This window comes from Chroicocephalus ridibundus, unplaced genomic scaffold, assembly GCF_963924245.1.
Source record: "Chroicocephalus ridibundus unplaced genomic scaffold, bChrRid1.1 SCAFFOLD_26, whole genome shotgun sequence".
NCBI classification, from domain to species: domain Eukaryota; kingdom Metazoa; phylum Chordata; class Aves; order Charadriiformes; family Laridae; genus Chroicocephalus; species Chroicocephalus ridibundus.
The window spans coordinates 1,437,099-1,453,819 of record NW_026961775.1 but is presented as its reverse complement, the minus strand read 5'-3'; the positions used below and the strand labels follow the sequence as shown (position 1 = coordinate 1,453,819).

At 51.9% G+C, this 16,721-nt stretch overlaps 1 pseudogene; it reads right to left on the bottom strand.

The window, feature by feature from the left end:
- Positions 1-3,247: 3,247 nt before the first annotated feature.
- LOC134509668 (NACHT, LRR and PYD domains-containing protein 12-like) lies at positions 3,248-14,836 on the bottom strand (annotated as a pseudogene).
- Positions 14,837-16,721: the final 1,885 nt, after the last annotated feature.

Sequence of the window (16,721 nt, the reverse complement as noted above, 5' to 3'; positions counted from 1 at the left end):
GCTGCCGTCGGGGACAGATGTGACACACACGGGGGTGGCAGAGGCGGTGCAGGAGGAGGGATGTGCTCCTCTGCATTGACCCCCCCCGCGGTGGCAGAGAGCCTGGAGGGGCTGCGCTCTGTGGTGCAGCCCTGTGCCAGGAGCAGTCCCCAGCTGAGACACAGCCCCCTCTTCCCCCATCCCAGCCTGCAGCCTCGCAGGAGCCATCTAATGCTGCTTTCCGAATGGCCTGCCCCCAGGATGTGCTGGTGCAGGGGGTCACACCTCCCCAGGTGCTGGACTTTGCACTTCGGGACTTTGCAAACATAAGAAAATACTTTCTTTCCTGTGAGCTACGCTAGCTGCCCAGAGGAGTTGTGGATTCTCAGTCCTTGTGTTACTAAAGACAGGCCTCTGCTTTGTTTCTAAAATGATCGTTTCTTACTAACCTTCTTATTGTGTGAGAAAGTAGCTAATTACTGACCTTCTTACTGTGTACAAAAAAACAGTTATTCACTGAGCTGATGTTACAGATAGCGATAATGAGGAGACAGCCAGAAGTAGCTCATCACCAAGGGTGTGATCACAAGAAGTAGTTAATCACCTCAAGGTTCTTCTGTACATCAAGTATGTACGCCTGTACCAATTAGGATAGAGTTACAGCTACTTGAAAGAACATCCTTATTATCTTCAAGAAGTTGGCAAACTTACAGCAAACTTTTACTGTCCTGAGATGACTCAATGCCTTAAAAGGATAACGTGAGGAAGGGTCTCCTTACCCAAACGACCACCGAGACACTCATGCTTGCGCAGAAGTGTTTTGCTGACGTAGCAAAATTTGGTATGTGTGTACAAAAAGACTATTCAGTCATCCTAATGAATATGTAAGCTTAGGTGGAGTTATGTATTAGGTAGGCGGAATAATGAGAATATTTTGTGTATAAATAATGGGTGAATATCCCCAGTAAGGGGTGCTAGGTTTGTGGGTTTTTCCCCCTAGCACCCGACAGCGAATAAAGCAATATCTCCTCTCTGAACTACTTTTGGTTTCGAGGGCTTTCATTTCAGGTAGCACTTGGAGGTATTCAAAACCTGATGGGACGTGACCTAGGCAGCCTGCCCGAGCTGACGCGAGGGGTTTGGTTCCTTCCCAGCGCAGCTGTTCTGTGATTTGGTGCTTCTGTGAATCCTCCCCCTGGCTCCTTCGGGCACACCTGGCTTCTCTACATGGTTACAGGTACAAACTGCTGCTTGTTCATGCCAAAGTCCCCGTGCGACACAAGCGATCCTTAATCCTGTCACTACACACACAGAAGAACAGCAAGGCAGGAGGAGGAAGTACCTGGACACGTATTTACAGGGATTTACTGGAGAAAAGAAGAGGACGTCTCTGCGGCTCAGGGAGTTCCTACTTTGCCACTGCGATGTTGTTTGTCGTGGACTGAAAACCAGACCCTGGAAAGATTTCCTGGGTGCCATCCCTAGGGATTGTCTGGAACTAGGAGAGCCCAGAGACTGCCACCAACTACAGGAAGGGAGGAAAATGGCACAACCTGAGGAGATCCCCGAGTCAGGCCCTTTATGCAAAAATCAGAAAAAATTCTCCTGGATAAAAGCATACATAAACAAAAGAGAGAGTAGCAACCTCCTTGGAAGCTGTCAAATCAGAACGATCAAAATCAAAAATTCCTGGGAACAGGCTAAACATCCATCCTCACATGCAAAGCTCTCAGAGACTTCAAGGAGGGCCTACTCAATCCCTCAGTGCTGTTCTCTACATCCCTACCCTCACTCCCTCTGCCCTCTGCTCCCCTCCCAACCTAACGGAGATCCAGGCAGGACCCAAAAAGCTGCTGTTATGCCTGAGTAGAGGCCAGCATCTCCCACCCTCCTTATGACGGCCAGCCAAGACTGCAGCGACATCCCAACCATACACATTGGTTACCCCCTTTTGGCTTTAAAGGAAATATCCATAAATGCAGGGAACATCCCCTCATTCCCAAATCACTTTTAACTTTTAGCCCGTCTCTGTGAGAGCATCATGAGGCCAGAGACCTTGCCTGCAGACCAGCCTGCTCAAGAAGTGCGACATTTATTCCACCTGGGCTTTTCCTCTTTCAGGGAGCCAGATTCTGCTGTGTTCTTTCATTTAATCCAGATCTGATCAACCTTTGGAGGGAAGCAGAGAAGAACAACTGTTAAATCTGCCCGATAGTGACCACTGCCTGACACCCCAGTGCACTGCAGGGACCAGCAAGACCTCTGCTTCACCCCATCCTGCTCCAAGTGCCTTCCAGAGCCCCCTCTTGCTGTCATCCCCATTCCCCAACTGCTGCTCCCCCTGCCCAGGAGCTGTCATGGGGAGGGGTGCGGGGAGCTTAAAAGGCTGAGCTGGTCTGAGGATTTCTGTTCCCCTGAAGACCCTTCACCAAGGCAATTCCTCTTTGTTCAAAGCGTGCAAACCACAATCAGCACGCCTTTCGTGCAGCAGGGTGCCCCTCTTAATTGATCCTCCAGCCAAAACAGCACAGCACAAGACCTTGTGGTCTTGGAAAAACTCCGTCAGCAGCCCCACGAATGAGCCTGTTCTGAACAGACCCTGGCCTTCCTTCAGAATAAGGACCTTCATAGCAGAACCCTTCTTTGACTGAGAAGAGACACAACCTCCCCATGCTCGCAATGCAAAGATCTCCCAGTGCTGGAGATGTGGAGTCTTTGCTCCGTGCTGGCTGGGGATAGGACAACCATCTAAATCCAACCTCAGATCTTACACCATGAAACAGCAATATAGTTCAACCTCTCAACAACCTTAAGAAAGAGGTAAATATCTGAATGGCAATTCTAGAAATGGGATATGACTCTCCAGGTAGGAGGCTAACATGGCCAGGAACTGACTGGATGCGGCTGGACCAAAGCAATAGCAAAATTAGAGCTACCAGTGGGCATTAAGTGAAAATCCATCCACTCCTCTACACAAGGTACACCTGGAAGCCACCCCAAGGGTGTAGGACCCAGGTCAAGGGAAGAAGATGCCTGGAGGAAGACTTTCACACACTCCTCTTGTCCCCGGGGCAGGCAGGCGGGGAGCATGGGATGAGCAGGGAGCCATTGCTGCAGGCTCATCTCCATGGCAGCCTCTCCCCATCCCTGCGGCCCAGCCCCAGCCCCATCGAGCGCTGCCTGTGGGGCAGCCAGGGAAATGCCCTGGGAAGCCCCAGGTCCCTCACCCCACGCTCTGCTGCTGCCAGGTGGAATCCTTCAGCCCCTCTCACAGCAGCAGCGCCCCAGCATCTCCCAGCTCATCGAAACCGATGTCCAGCTCCCACAGGCTCCGGTTGGTGCCCAGCGCCTTGGCCAGGTTCCTGCAGCCGGTGCCAGTGATCTGGCAGCACCACAGCCTGCGGAGAGATGCCCCAAAGAGGAGCCAGGGGTGCCGTCAGCCCCCCCCGGGGTTGTATTCCCCGGGGGAATACAACGGGTCTTGTCACAGGTGGGATGACAGACGTGCACACACCTCACTAGGCCGTTGCCCAAAAGGAATGGCCACAAATCCCACCTATAACCCCAAAATGCACGTCCCTTGGCCAGTGAGGGACCAGCGCTGGAGACAACCCCTGCTCCCAGCGCAGCCCAAGAATATCCACATACAAGAGGAAGTGCCCATTGGACACAGCCATGAGGAGAGCTCCCCCCGCTTCCTGGGAAGTCGGCCCAGCTGGGCACCTCTGTGAAGTGCTGTTACACAGATCCACGCAGGACAGGGAAGAAACAAGAGGAACTGGAGGTCTGCGTGCAGTCTCAGGGCTTTAGTAGCTCATCGGGGTCACAGAGTCATACTGGGGTAGCTCAAAACGAGTGGATACAGGCTTTTTTTGGATGGACATGCTGGGAAAGAAGGGTGGGGGACTTGCCCTTTACATGAGAGAGCAGCAGATCACAGCCCTGGACTTCAGGGGAGCCAACCCTGGCCTCTTCAAAGACCTGCATGGAAGAATCTGATGAGAGACTGTCCTCCAGGGAAGAAGGGTCAAGGAGAGCTAGTTGACAATCAAGGATCACCTCCTCCAGGCTCAACAACCAGACCATCCATCAAACACGAAAAGGAAGCATACAGGAGGTAGAAGCACAGGAAGGTGTCTTGGGAAGAATACAGAGATGCTGTCCGAGGGCAGGGATCAGGTTAGGAAAGCCAAAGCCCAACTGGAGTTGAATGTGGTGAGGGATGTGAAGGGCGACAAGAAAGGCTTCTCTAGGTACATCCCCAGCAGAATGAATAATACAGAAGATGTGGGCCTGCTGCTGAACGGGAGCAGGGGCCTGGTCACAAAGGACATGCAGAAGGCCAAAGTACTGAATGCCTTCTTCACCTCAGTCTTCACTGGTAAGACTGGCCTTCAGCAATTCCAGGTCCCTGAGAGCAATGGGAGAGTCCACGGTAAGGCAGGCTTATCCTTGGTGTTTAAACAAATGGGACACAGGTAAGTCCGTGGACCTGGTGGGATGCAGCCACGAGGGCCATGGGAGCTGACTGGTGTCACTGCGAGGTCACTCTTGATAATGTCTGGAAGGTCATGATGGTCAGGGCAGGTTCCTGAGGTCTGGAAAATGCAAATATTGCCCCTGTCTTCAAGAGAGACAAGAAAGAGGATCCAGGGAACCACTGATGTACTTTAAGAAGGTAGAATGTACTTTTAAAAAGGTAAAATATATTTTAGAAGGTAGAATCTCTCATTAAGTAAGTAAGAATAAAGAGCTGTAAAAAGGCCCTGTGAAACCAGACGCTTGGTATCAACAATAAATGCCTTCCTAATGTATATACCTTTGAAGAAGAACAGAAGGCTGATAATAAGGAACATCCCATCACAGGGGATGCCGAAAACGTCTGAAAAGCAGACAGCTGCTGGATAAGGCATAAAGTCAACAAAAATTTGCAGTAACTGGGGGGAGAGGTAAATGTGGCAGTGGGAGATCGCGACCACCAACTCAAGTGGAGACTGGATTGGACCCCAAGGTGCTGGAGCATGCACATAGCAATGAAAGGACCTTGTTACTCCAAATGAAAGCGAGAGACTGTACTAACCAATAGAAATTGTTATGATAAGGTACTAACCAATTATTATAATTAAGGGCATGTATTTCTGTGTTTTGGACCATATAAATATTCGGAGGGGTTTGTAGGCCAGTGTGCTAGCTTTGTGGATCACCACCCAGCACTCATCTCTGCAGACATTAAATAAATAGCTCATACCGCTACTCTGTGCGTATATTGGCGTCGCACACCAGGTAAATGACCCCACTTTGGGACAATACTCTAGGCTGGTCAGTCACCTCCATCCCAGGAAAGGTGATGGAGCAAATAATCCCGGGAACCAATTCTGATCACAGGAAGGACGGGAAGGTGACTGGAAGGACTGCATGGATTTGCAAAGGGCAAACCACGTCTGACCAACCTGACAGCTGTCTTTGCTAAAATGAGTGGCTTGGTGGATGAGGAGAGAGTACTGGATGTCATTTATCTGAACTTCAGAAGGGATTTTGACACTGTCTTCTGCAACACCCACTTAGACACACTAGTGGCTAGGAAAGGCTAGGAAAGCAGACATGAGATGGATTTAAAACATTTTAAACCGGCGGAACGGCTTGACTCAAGGTTTGTGGCACTGGGTCCACCTGGAGGCCAGTCACCAGTGGGATACCCCAGCGATCAACACTGGGGCTGATACTGTTCAACATCTTCATTAGACACAAGGACCAAGTGCACCCTCAGCAAGTTTGGAGGTGACACAAAAGTAGAGGAGTGGCTGACAGCCCAGGCCTTGGCTCGCAGGTACAACTGCACCGATGGGGTCTGTGCTGCCCACAGCAGAGCCTATGGGGAACAGAGACGGGCAGGTGGGCACCTCGTTCAGAGAACCTTTTCTTCTGGGTTGGGTTTTAAAGCTTCCTTGGGCAAAGGTATCCCAAGAGAGTGTCCCCACCAGCAGTGACTGTGACAGAGAAGCATGGCTGAGAGCGCACAGCCCAGCAAGAGGAACTGCCTGGAAACACTGAGGCATGTGTTTGGAGATCGATAACTGTAGCCATGCCCAGGTAGCCAGGAGTCACACAGATCAGCCGACAGAGGACTGTGGTAGTAGTGGAAGGAAATGGCAGGGGCACTTTCTCTTTGAGCATTTCCATGAGTCTTTTCACTCCTGTCAGTGGCATGTTTTTGAGATACACCTGTGGATTGGCCCAGTTGTTGTGCTTCGTTTCACCCTGTGGAGCAGCCTCAGAGGGTGGGAACTGGGTGCCTCTGTGATGAGCTGGCCCCAGAAGTTCTACTCTGGGAGCACAACTAATGCGCTCCGGCTGTCTGTAGGCTTCCAGTCCATAGCACAAGCCCAAAGGTAAGCCGAAAGGAAAGCAACCCAAAACATCCCAAGAGTGAACATCAGGCCCTCTACATCAGCAGTTTTGTTCACAAAATCACAGAATGATAGGGCGTGGAAGGGACCTCTGGAGATCATCTAGTCCAAACCCCCTGCCAGAGCAGGGTCACCCAGAGCAGGCTGCACAGGAATGCGTCCAGGCGGGTTTGGAATGTCTTCAGAGACGGACACTCCACCACCTCTCTGGGCAGCCTGTGCCAGGGCTCTGCCACCCTCAGAGGAAAGAAGTTCCTCCTCATGTTGAGATGGAACTTCCTATGCTCAAGTTTGTGCCTGTTACCTCCTGTCCTGTTGCTGGGCACCACTGAAAAGAGCCTGGCCCCATCCTCCTAACACCCATCCTTTAAGTATTTATAAGCGTTGATAAGATCCCCCCTCAGCCGTCTTTTTTCCAGACTGAAGAGACCCAAATCCCTCAGCCTTTCTTCATAAGAGAGGTCTTCCAGTCCCCTCAGCATCTTGGTAGCCCTTTGCTGCACCCTCTCCAGCAGTTCCCTGTCCTTCTTGAACCGGGGAGCCCAGAACTGGACACAGCGCTCCAGGTGCGGCCTCACCAAGGCAGAGTAGAGGGGGAGGATGACCTCCCTCCACCTGCTGGCCACGCTCTTCTTGATGCACCCCAGGATGCCATTGGTCTTTTTGGCCACAAGGTCCCATTGCTGGCTCATGGTCATCCTGTTGTCCACTGGGAGTCCCAGGTCTCTTTCCACAGAGCTGCTCTCCAGCAGGTCAGCCCCTAACATGATGCATGGGGTTATTCTGTAGGAATGTGTCTGAGAGAAAATGGCCATGTGAGCCAGCCTCCCTACTATGAGAGATTAGATTAAGAGCAAAACAGGTGGTAGAAGATGGAATTAGTATATGGGAAAAATGAGAACTGAGAAGGTAGAAAACATCTTGTGCTAATGACTAAGCAATTTACTATGTGAATTCTTGTAACCAATCTGATCTGTGAATGAACTTCATGGACAGCGCGTGGACGGTGTAACTAGCTAATCAGAAATAAGCAAGTAGCATGTACAGCTACAACACAGGGTATAAAAGATGATGATCTGTGCTTAATAAACGGCTTCTGTTGATTCACATTGGATCGTCTGGAGTCCAGTTATTTCTCCTCATTATTCCTCCCCAAACTAATACATTCCTGTATTAGGAAGGCACGTGCGAGCGGCACGTGGTTCTTTGTTGCCATCTGAGGCTAAACCACGACACTCCCCATGTATCCAATGTCCCAGCTCTTCTCTTCTTGCAAATTTGGATGCAACCTTTCATCAGACCCATCTTCTCAATAATTCCTGCTGGTTCTTATCCCCAACCATCCTTCCCACTACTTTGGGCCCATCATGATACAAGGCCTGTACTTGAGCCCTGAAATTTGTGATGGCAGCCCCAGGGCCAAGAAGGCTGTGAGGAAAAAGGACTGATGGGAGAGGGAGTGTTAACAGCATGTGAAAATCCCTAGGGAGCCCTGAGTCCCTCACTACAGCCTCTCCAGCCGGCAGGAGGGATGCTTCAGCCCCTCGCACAGCAACTGCCCCCCAGTGTCTCCCACAGACTCAGGCTGGTGCTGAGCACGGCAGCCAAGCTGGTGATCTGGCACCACTGCAGTCTGCAGGGGAGGGACACAGGAGCTGTGGGACTGTCACAGCCACCAGGAGACAAGCCATACCCACCCACCCACCAGCCTTCCCAGTTCAGTCCCACTAGTCTGCGACCCTGAGCTTCCCCAGTCACTGGGCTCTCCCCAAGGCTACAGACAAAACAAATTTAGAATTTCTGGGCACTTTGTTTTGTTCACAAAGTCCTCTCAGTGGGCACCCACTAAGATCCCACCAGGGAAGCAGTAATTGTGCCGCTCATTCCCATGGCTTGGCAGAGCACTCTAGAGCCACAGGAGATGCCCGAAATGGCTCAAACACCCAGGCAGAGGTGGCAGAGATGGCACAGGGCCTGCACAAGAGCCCCAACGCTCAACACAGCAGCCAATGTAGAGATGGGAGTAAAGGCAAGGACGGGGAGGGAGCCTTGTGGCCCAGCCCAGGATGACTTGCCCATGGCAGAAGAGGGACTTCTCACAAGGATGTGTCCTCTGCCCTCCTCTGGTGCCTGCTCACGTGGGACTGAACACCCCGGGCTCAGCAGACACCAGGTCTGGGGAAACAGGCACCTGGAAGGGCACCACTTTCACACACTCCTCTCGTTCCCTGTGCAGGCAGGTGGGGAGCATGGGATGAGCAGGGAGCCAGCGCTGCAGGCTCACCTCCATGGCAGCCTCTCCCCATCCCTGCGTCCCAGCTCCAGTGCCATCCCAGACCCCATCAAGGGAAATGCCCGGGAAATGCCCCAGGGGGCCCTGGGTCCCTCACCCCATGATCTCCAGCCGGCAGGTGGGTTGCTTCAGCCCCTCTCACGGCAGCCGCACCCCAGCATCTCCAAAATAATTATCACCCAGGTGCAGCTCCCGCAGACGTGGGCTGGTGCTGAGCATGGCAGCCAGGTCCCCGCAGCCGGCGCTGGTCAGCTGGCAATGTCGCAGGCTGCAAGGGAGATGCAGGAAAAGGAGCCACAAGACCATCACAGCCACCCGGAGAGATGTAACCACCCACGTGCCTCTCAAAGGGCCTATGCCCACACACCACGGCCAGAAACCCTGCCCACACTCATGGGATCCAGTGCTTGGCCAAGGGCTCGGCGCTGGAGCCACCGCCTGCTCCAAGCCCAGCCCTTGGCCTCCTCTGAACCCATTTCTTTCCAGAAGGGAACAAAGGGCTCTTCTCAGTGCTGCCTAATGGAAGGATAAGAGGCAACAGCCACGAGTCGCAACACAGGAAACTCATTAGACTTCAGATCTCTCTGCCCCCCGTCCCTCCACCATAAGTGTGGTCAAACAATGGAACAAGACCCCGGAGGGACTGTGGGATCCTCATCCTTGGAAACATTCCTAACCCAGTGGACAGGACCCTGAACAACTCATTATGGCAGCCCAGCTTTGAATGTGAAGAAGTCCTACATGACCTCTGGAGGACCCTCCTACCTAAAGTACTTTATGATTCTGGATCTGGACAAGACCCTGCTGGTTAACTGCCCTTCTGCAAATGGCTGGAGCTGTGGAGAGTCTGGAAAACAGGCCTATTCCTACAATCCTTCAGACCCTGCCTGCCTTCAGGACATACACGTAAGGATGCACTCCTTCAACCGAAAACGTGACAACACTAACTCCCCCTTTGCCAACCCAACCCTTACTGCTGGGCTTGCTCATTCATGGCAGGGTTGCAAAATCCCGCCATGCAAAGGCTGATGTAAAGACCTCCACTGGCCTCTCCAGGACATCCTTCTTCTGCCCAGCTGTTCTTTTCCTGCATGGAAGAGAGGGCAAGCAAGACCATTTTAGTTGTCCAGCCCACCTGCCTGTGTTTTGGGATCCATTTCCTCCCACATTAGCTCCATGCGACCACCCTAGCTTCAGCCATGTCCCATGTCCCAGTACAACAGTGGGGACCTCAAGCTCAGCAGCACTTTCACCCACCCCATCATCGCAGAAGAGCTGCCTTCCCTCTTAGGTGTTATATCCTCTCTCAGCGCACCTCTCTGATGAGCACCATTTGGGAGACACCGCTTCCATCTCCACATCCCAGCTGGCAGAAGTAGCTGCCCAGCCCCAGCCCCACAGAGTGCTGCCCAGGGAAATACCCTGAGGAGCTCCGGGTCTCCCACCACAGTGTCTCCAGGCAGCAGGAGGGATGCTTCAGCCCCTCGCACAGCAGCCGCAGCCCAGTGTCTCCCATCTGCCTGTCTTGCACGTCCAGCTTCTTCAGGCTCCAGCTGGTGCTCAGTGCTGCATCCAGGTCCCTGCACGCGAGGCTGGTGAGCTGGCACTGCCACAGGCTGCAGGGAGACGCACCAAAGAGGGGACGGGGGTTATCAGAGCTGCTGGAACAGACACACCTCTCACAGGGAAAAACCACAGGGGTCGAGTCCAGCCTGGTATTGACAGCTGGTGCCATGAGCAATAGCCCCAGTACAAGGGCAAGAAGCTACCTCAGGAAGGCTGGCTATGGGATACAGCCCGTGAGGGGCTGTATCTGACCAGGTCTGTGGACACTCAGAGCCCCAGCTGGCCCAGAATCCAGGTGGGCATGCTGTTTGGGCGTACCCATTCACCAGCCCCACACACGATCACTGCAACGTGGAGCAGGACAACAGACCTGTTTTCTCGCACTGCGCTTGCATCTGACTTGCTTGTGCTGTTGAGGCATTCTTCACCACACTTCCTCGGTGTTGGGGAGGGAACTCTGGGATCTCTCTTCCTGACACTGATGGGGAAACAGGTGCAGGGTAGTGCCCAATACTACCACACCTCCTCAAACTCCTCGCCAGTCCCACTGCTGACCTTGGAAGTGCACCTACAGTGCCGTGAAAGAAGACTGTGCTTTGATAGTGCCCAATGCCACAAGAAAGCCTCACCACAATGAGGAGGTTGCACCCCACAGAGGAGAGGGGATAGAGGCAAAAAACATGCTTTTACAGGGGTTATGGTTTTTCCAGTACCAAACTCCTGAAAAGCCTTCTGCAACATGAGACATCTCTTGCCCCGTCTCAGGAGTCCGGGCTCGTTTTCTGCTGTGCTGAGCATCTCTTCCAGCTCACTCAGGACTCGTGGGCACTTGCCTTGCCATACTGCTGAGAGGTGAACAGATCTCTCCTAGCTGGGTACGAGAGCCCTTTTCCCAATCAAGCATAGCACTCTTGTGAGCAGATCTCCACCACAGACTGCCAGCCTGCACGACGCCAACAGAGTCAAGTGCATCAAGGGAGAAGCCTGCAGCTTAACCCCTTCCAGACTCAAACAGGGTGGTCCAAGCTTTTTGCTCTGCTTCTCTGCTAGGTCCCTCTCTGAATCCAAGTCAAACCTTCCAGCCTTTCAGACCAAGGGCTACAGGGAAAGGGGTAGTGAAAAAAAAAAACAGGTTTGCATTTTCAGGAAGTGCAAATGAAAAGGCTTTTAAAAATATCTTTGCAGTGCCTCCCTCTACTAGGGCAATGTGGTGGAGATAAGCACCTGTATTTCCTGCAGAGGAAAAACCACTCTGGCTTGATCCTTTCCTGGACCTAGAAGAGGCTTTGTAGAGACAGTGGATGGCTACACAGCTCCGCAGGTCCTTTATGGAGCTGCTCACATAAGCAGGTCTCAACTCCATCAGCATGGTCTCCACAACAGCCTTAGTCAATCCGGAATAAAATGAGGAAGGGGTCGGGGGAAGAGTTTTGTTAATAGGAACGTGAGAAGAGTCCCTTCGCTATAATAGCATTAGTTTGACGGGAAAGCAAACTACCATTTTTCTAGCATTTTTAGTTATTAAAAAGGGAGAGAAGACCAACTTAGTGGCTCAAGGAACTTTGTCACTGTGGTGGTCAAACAATACAATACTTACAAACAAGGTCTCTCTGGGGGTCCTGGAATAACCTCATTTTCATGGTCTTCCCATGTAAGGAAGTACCATTCAAGATGAAGGGAGTCCAGTCCCTTCCAGTGTTTGACACAGAAGGAGAAAACCCTTTGATCAGGGTCAGGCTGATGTCTCTCAGAGCAATCCCCGTGAAAGGCTCCAATGCACGGCTCACAAATGTTTCGTCTTGACTCTCGAACAAACAGTGAAATATAATCAAGTCATAAATCACTCTATCAGAACCTGAAGCTACTCCTTGGCTTATCTGAATCCACCTCAGCAAATCTTCCTCAATTTGAGGTGAAGTTTCACATCCAGTTATTTCCTTCAGCTTCTTCTTTAGTTCCTTGTTGAACAGGCCAAACAGGAATCACACCACTATCAAACGTGTTTTACATTCACTCTCATTTTCAAGCACTACCTTTATTGTCTTCTCAGGAGTCCTTGAGTGTCTCCTTGCATCCCCATCATCCCCCAGTGCATAGAACAACACTGCAAAAAACTCTTGAAAACTCAGATGAATGAAGCTGTAGACAGTCACGCACTCCCAATCTTTTCTCAGAACACTCTCATTCATAAAAAGGGAGGAGAGAACTGGGTGATTTAAGACATGTTCCTCAATCTCCTTTTCCTCAAAGAGCCTCTCCTGCTTCCAGATTCAATCAGCAGCCAGGCAGCAAAGTCTGCCCAGGAACTTCTTCAGATCCTGCTTCAGATCTTCTTTCCCACACTTGAGTAATCTGGAAAGGTAGGACACCTACAGCTCTGTGATTGTTGTAGGAGCCTGTGAAAGATCTTTCCCTTCATCAAGTTCTTGTTCAAGAACAGCACAGATGGTCCAACACGCAACGGGTACAAGGCACATGGTAAAAAGAATGTCATTTCTTTTGACAAAGCTAATGGCTTTCTTTGCTTTGTCTTCATCCATGAAGAACTTGTGGAAATATTCCTCCCTCTCAGCTTCCTAAAACCCCAGTATCTCTGCAAAACACTCTGTCTTTAAACACTGCTCCAGGCTTTGAAGAGCTGTTGGTCTTGTGGTGATGAGTAAGGAGGACTCTGAAAGGAGAGTCTTCTCCAATACGCTGCTCAGAATAATTTCCATGGGCTTCTTTTCCTCAGCACTTGAGCATGAATTACATTTTGGTTGTTCCAAGGAAAACCTCATTTCATCAAAGCCATCAACGATGAACAGAAGCTTCTGGGGATTAGCCAGGATGTCTCTAAGTGGTGCCTGTCAATCAGGACAGCAATCTGACATCAAGTCACCCAGACTCAGCATGTCCTCCTGCTAGGAAAGGTTGATCTCTACAGCTTATGTAGAAAGCATAGTCAAACTGCGCATAAAGGGCTCTGTTTGCCCAGTCTAACATGATCTTTCTTGATGTCACCGTCTTTCCAATCCCTGCAGCTCCCACTAGCACAAAGATCTGTGGTATTTGCCCTCTTTTATCAGGCTGAAAAAGAGTTTCCACAGTGATGGTAGGGTCAGCACCTTCCCTACTGGCCTCCTCATGTCTCATGTCAAGAACACAGGACCTTGTGTTCTTGTTCAGTTCTGTTCTGAGTCTTTGCAACCTTCATCAGCTTGGCATATCTGCTGCTTAGAGACATGTTCCCAGCCTGGCGAGTGTTCACCTCTCTAGAAGTACAGAACTCTCTTGCTGCATGGTCTCTGTACTTCTGCCTGTAATCTACACCAATGAGAAACATGAGCACCACCTTCTAATAAAGGCAAACTTCGCATTAGCCTCTCAAAATTATTCCCACAACACATTCCCAGTATGCAGCACTTGTTCTACACGACGGTTTTAGATTTCCAAAGACCTTTACAATGGCTTGCACTGAGTAACCACCTGAGCAATTCTATCTACCTCTTATTTAGGGAAGGTGGGGGGAACCAGCTCCTCCTCACACGGCTCCATTAAGTTTAACCAAGTAGGGCAGAAGGAACCCAATGGAGGAAGAACACATTCGTGGGAAAGACTGGTGAGTATTTACTTGGAAAACAGTTGCTAAGCATGCTCCTCTTTCCGTAAAGCACCCTGGCTTCTCTACCAAAGCAGGAGAGGACTTACACCTTCGTTTCTCAAATGGAAGACACATGGTTAATGGTGTGTCCCCTGGCCCAAATCAGACTCGGAGAGCAGAGCTCCAGCCAACCTCCACTGCAATAAGCGGGTGATACTGTCGGTTGCTTAGAGAACACCCACTGAATCACCTCTCTTCTTCAAACTCTGACAGAAAAGGAGGATCTGATGTGTCCCTTGTATTCCCTACGTGCACAGATGGCTCTGCACCGTTATCTCCTGGCTGAGATAGCTGCGTGTAGCATAGTAGCTTCTGCTGAAATGTCACATACCGTCAGCTGATGTTCCGGGACTGGGAGCTGAAACTGCAAAATGAACATGAGTATTACCATAGCGGTGTGGCAGAGTCCCAGAGACAACACTCAGTGGCAGCGGATCCCTCATGAGCCTGCCCAAAATCCTAGCAGATAAGGCAGAGTTCTGCTACTGGTAGTGCCACACGAGCACTGTGAACGTTCCCTGTCCTCTGCAAATCAACCTGCCTTGACATTGGGAAGGAGCCCCCTCTCCTCCCGGGGAGCCCCAGGTCCCACAGGGGGACATTCTTCCGTCCCAGAGCAGAACAAATTACCTGAGCTGCGGGCCACAACCCACCCCACCTCATCAAGAGGGCACATAGAGCCCCAGAGCAATCGTGGCAGCAGTCCCCAAAATGGGCAAGGGTGGCATTGGCAGGAGGGGGGCCCTGCAGCTTTCCCCCCAGCAAGGAGAGCACTGGCCTCCTCTCCTTCTCCCCTTGCCCTAGGACTTGAAATCTGCTCTCAGCCTTTTGAGGAGGAGTGAGCTTCATGCTTTTTCCAGGGAGCAGGCAGAGAAAAAGAAAGAAAAGCTGTCAGTAACCTCCTGCTTCCTCACCTTCTTCTTCCTTCTGCCTCAGGTGAGCTACCATGTCTCCCTTCCAGCACATGGACGGCCACCTTCATCCACTGCAACCTCTGATCCGCAGCACTTGTGCACGCCCTCAACTGCGTCATCAGTGTGGGGCGGGTCTCAAAACACCAGAGGGTGAAGGGTTAAGGCAAATACCCCGAACCCACAGACCTAGCAGGGCAATTGTCACTTGCCTGGCACATAAATATTTCTTGAGAGACGTATGCAGCCATCTGGCCAACCCTGGATAAGCTCAGACCAACAAAAAAGAAAATAAAGAAAAAGAAGGAAGAAAAAACTCTTCTGTCAAGGAAGCAGTAAAAAAGTGCAAAAAGGGAAGTGGTTTGGGGAAATCAGTTCCAATGGTCTGTATCCCCCCAACCACATGTGCTGGGGGTGTGTGTGTGTATTCACTAGCAAACTTCAGGAGCAGGGGGGCCTCGGGTCCGGGCTGGGGTCTCAGGTGGGCAGGAGTCGGTGCTGGTAGCTGGGGGGACCCGTGGGTGTTGGGTGCCCGTGGGACGGGGGTGCGAATGCTGCCTGTGTGGAGCAGCAGCACCGAGCTGGACCCATGGGGTAGGTCAGGGACCCATGGGGTGGGTTAGAGGGCTGGGGTCCGGGCAGGGGTCCCGGGTGGCAGAGGCGCCGTGCTGGTGCTCAGGGTCCCGAGCGTGCCCGTGTGCCTGCAGGAGTGACCGTCTGCCGGTGTTGGCCCCGGAGGAGGAGGGGACATGGCTGCAGGTGCTGGTGTGTGATGGGGGTCCTGTGTGCGGGTGCTGCTGGCGGCAGTGTCTTGTCTGTGTCAGGCTGTGTGACCAGCCATGTCTGTGTCCTCTCTGTGTCCTGTGTCCGTGTGTGTCTCTGGGAGACGTGCTCAGCTTCGCCGCTGGTTGAAGCAGCAAAGGGGAAAGCAGCAGCCCTGTCCCTCATCCTGGGCAGAGACCCTGGGTCCCTTGGCACTGGGACGACCAGGCTACAGTGGCCAGGCAGGAGGCAGCCACTCCTGACATCCCTTAACAGTTTCACAGTTGGCAGGATCTGGTCCAGCCGTGAGCATTCCCGAGATTACTTCGTTACTTGTCTATAATGATTATGTGATGGGGGACTGATCCCTTGCTAATGTGCCCGCAATGATATACTTGTAACCAAACTGTTAGAAGGTTTCTCCCTTTGTAGAGCACTCTCAGCATCTTCCACAGAGGGACGACATCGGCACTGCGAGGAGCTGCAGGGGCTTCAGCCAGGCAGCTCCGTAGCACTCTCCTGCCCAACGGCCTGGAAGCTGCAGAGACTTGATTTTACACTGTTTGAGGGCTTGGGGACTTTTGCTCTTTTCTAGGCAATAGACAAGTCAAGCTGCTGAACTACAGCTTTTTAATGATGAAGGAAGAACAGTAATGTTTATTGAGAGCTTGCTCGCCATCATGTTATTGATAAATAGGTAGATAAACAGGGTACAAACAGGCAAATTTAACCTGCAGCCAGGCAATATGTAAAAGTATTGCTCAATATTTGCAGCGCGATTACCGGGATCTGGGGAGAAATCAAACACATAAGTTAAATGCTGTGAGTTTGTTTTATAGCCTCGGTGCTGTGATGGCCATGTCACAGTGAGCAGGAGGGCAGTTGTGCCTGTGTCCCCATGGTGTCACAGTGAGCAGGAGGGCACCAGTGGCTTGTGTCCCCGTGGTGTCGCAGCAGGCAGGAAGGCAGTGGTGGTTGTGTCCTGTTCATGTCACAGCAGGCAGGAGGGCAGAGGTGGCTGCATCTCCATGGTGTCACAGCAGGCAGGAGGGCAGCAATGTTTGCGTCCCCGTGGTGTCGCAGCAGGCAGGTGGGCAGTGGTGGCTGTGTCCCTGTGGTGTCACAGCAGGCAGGTGGGCAGTGGTGGCTCTGTCCCTGTG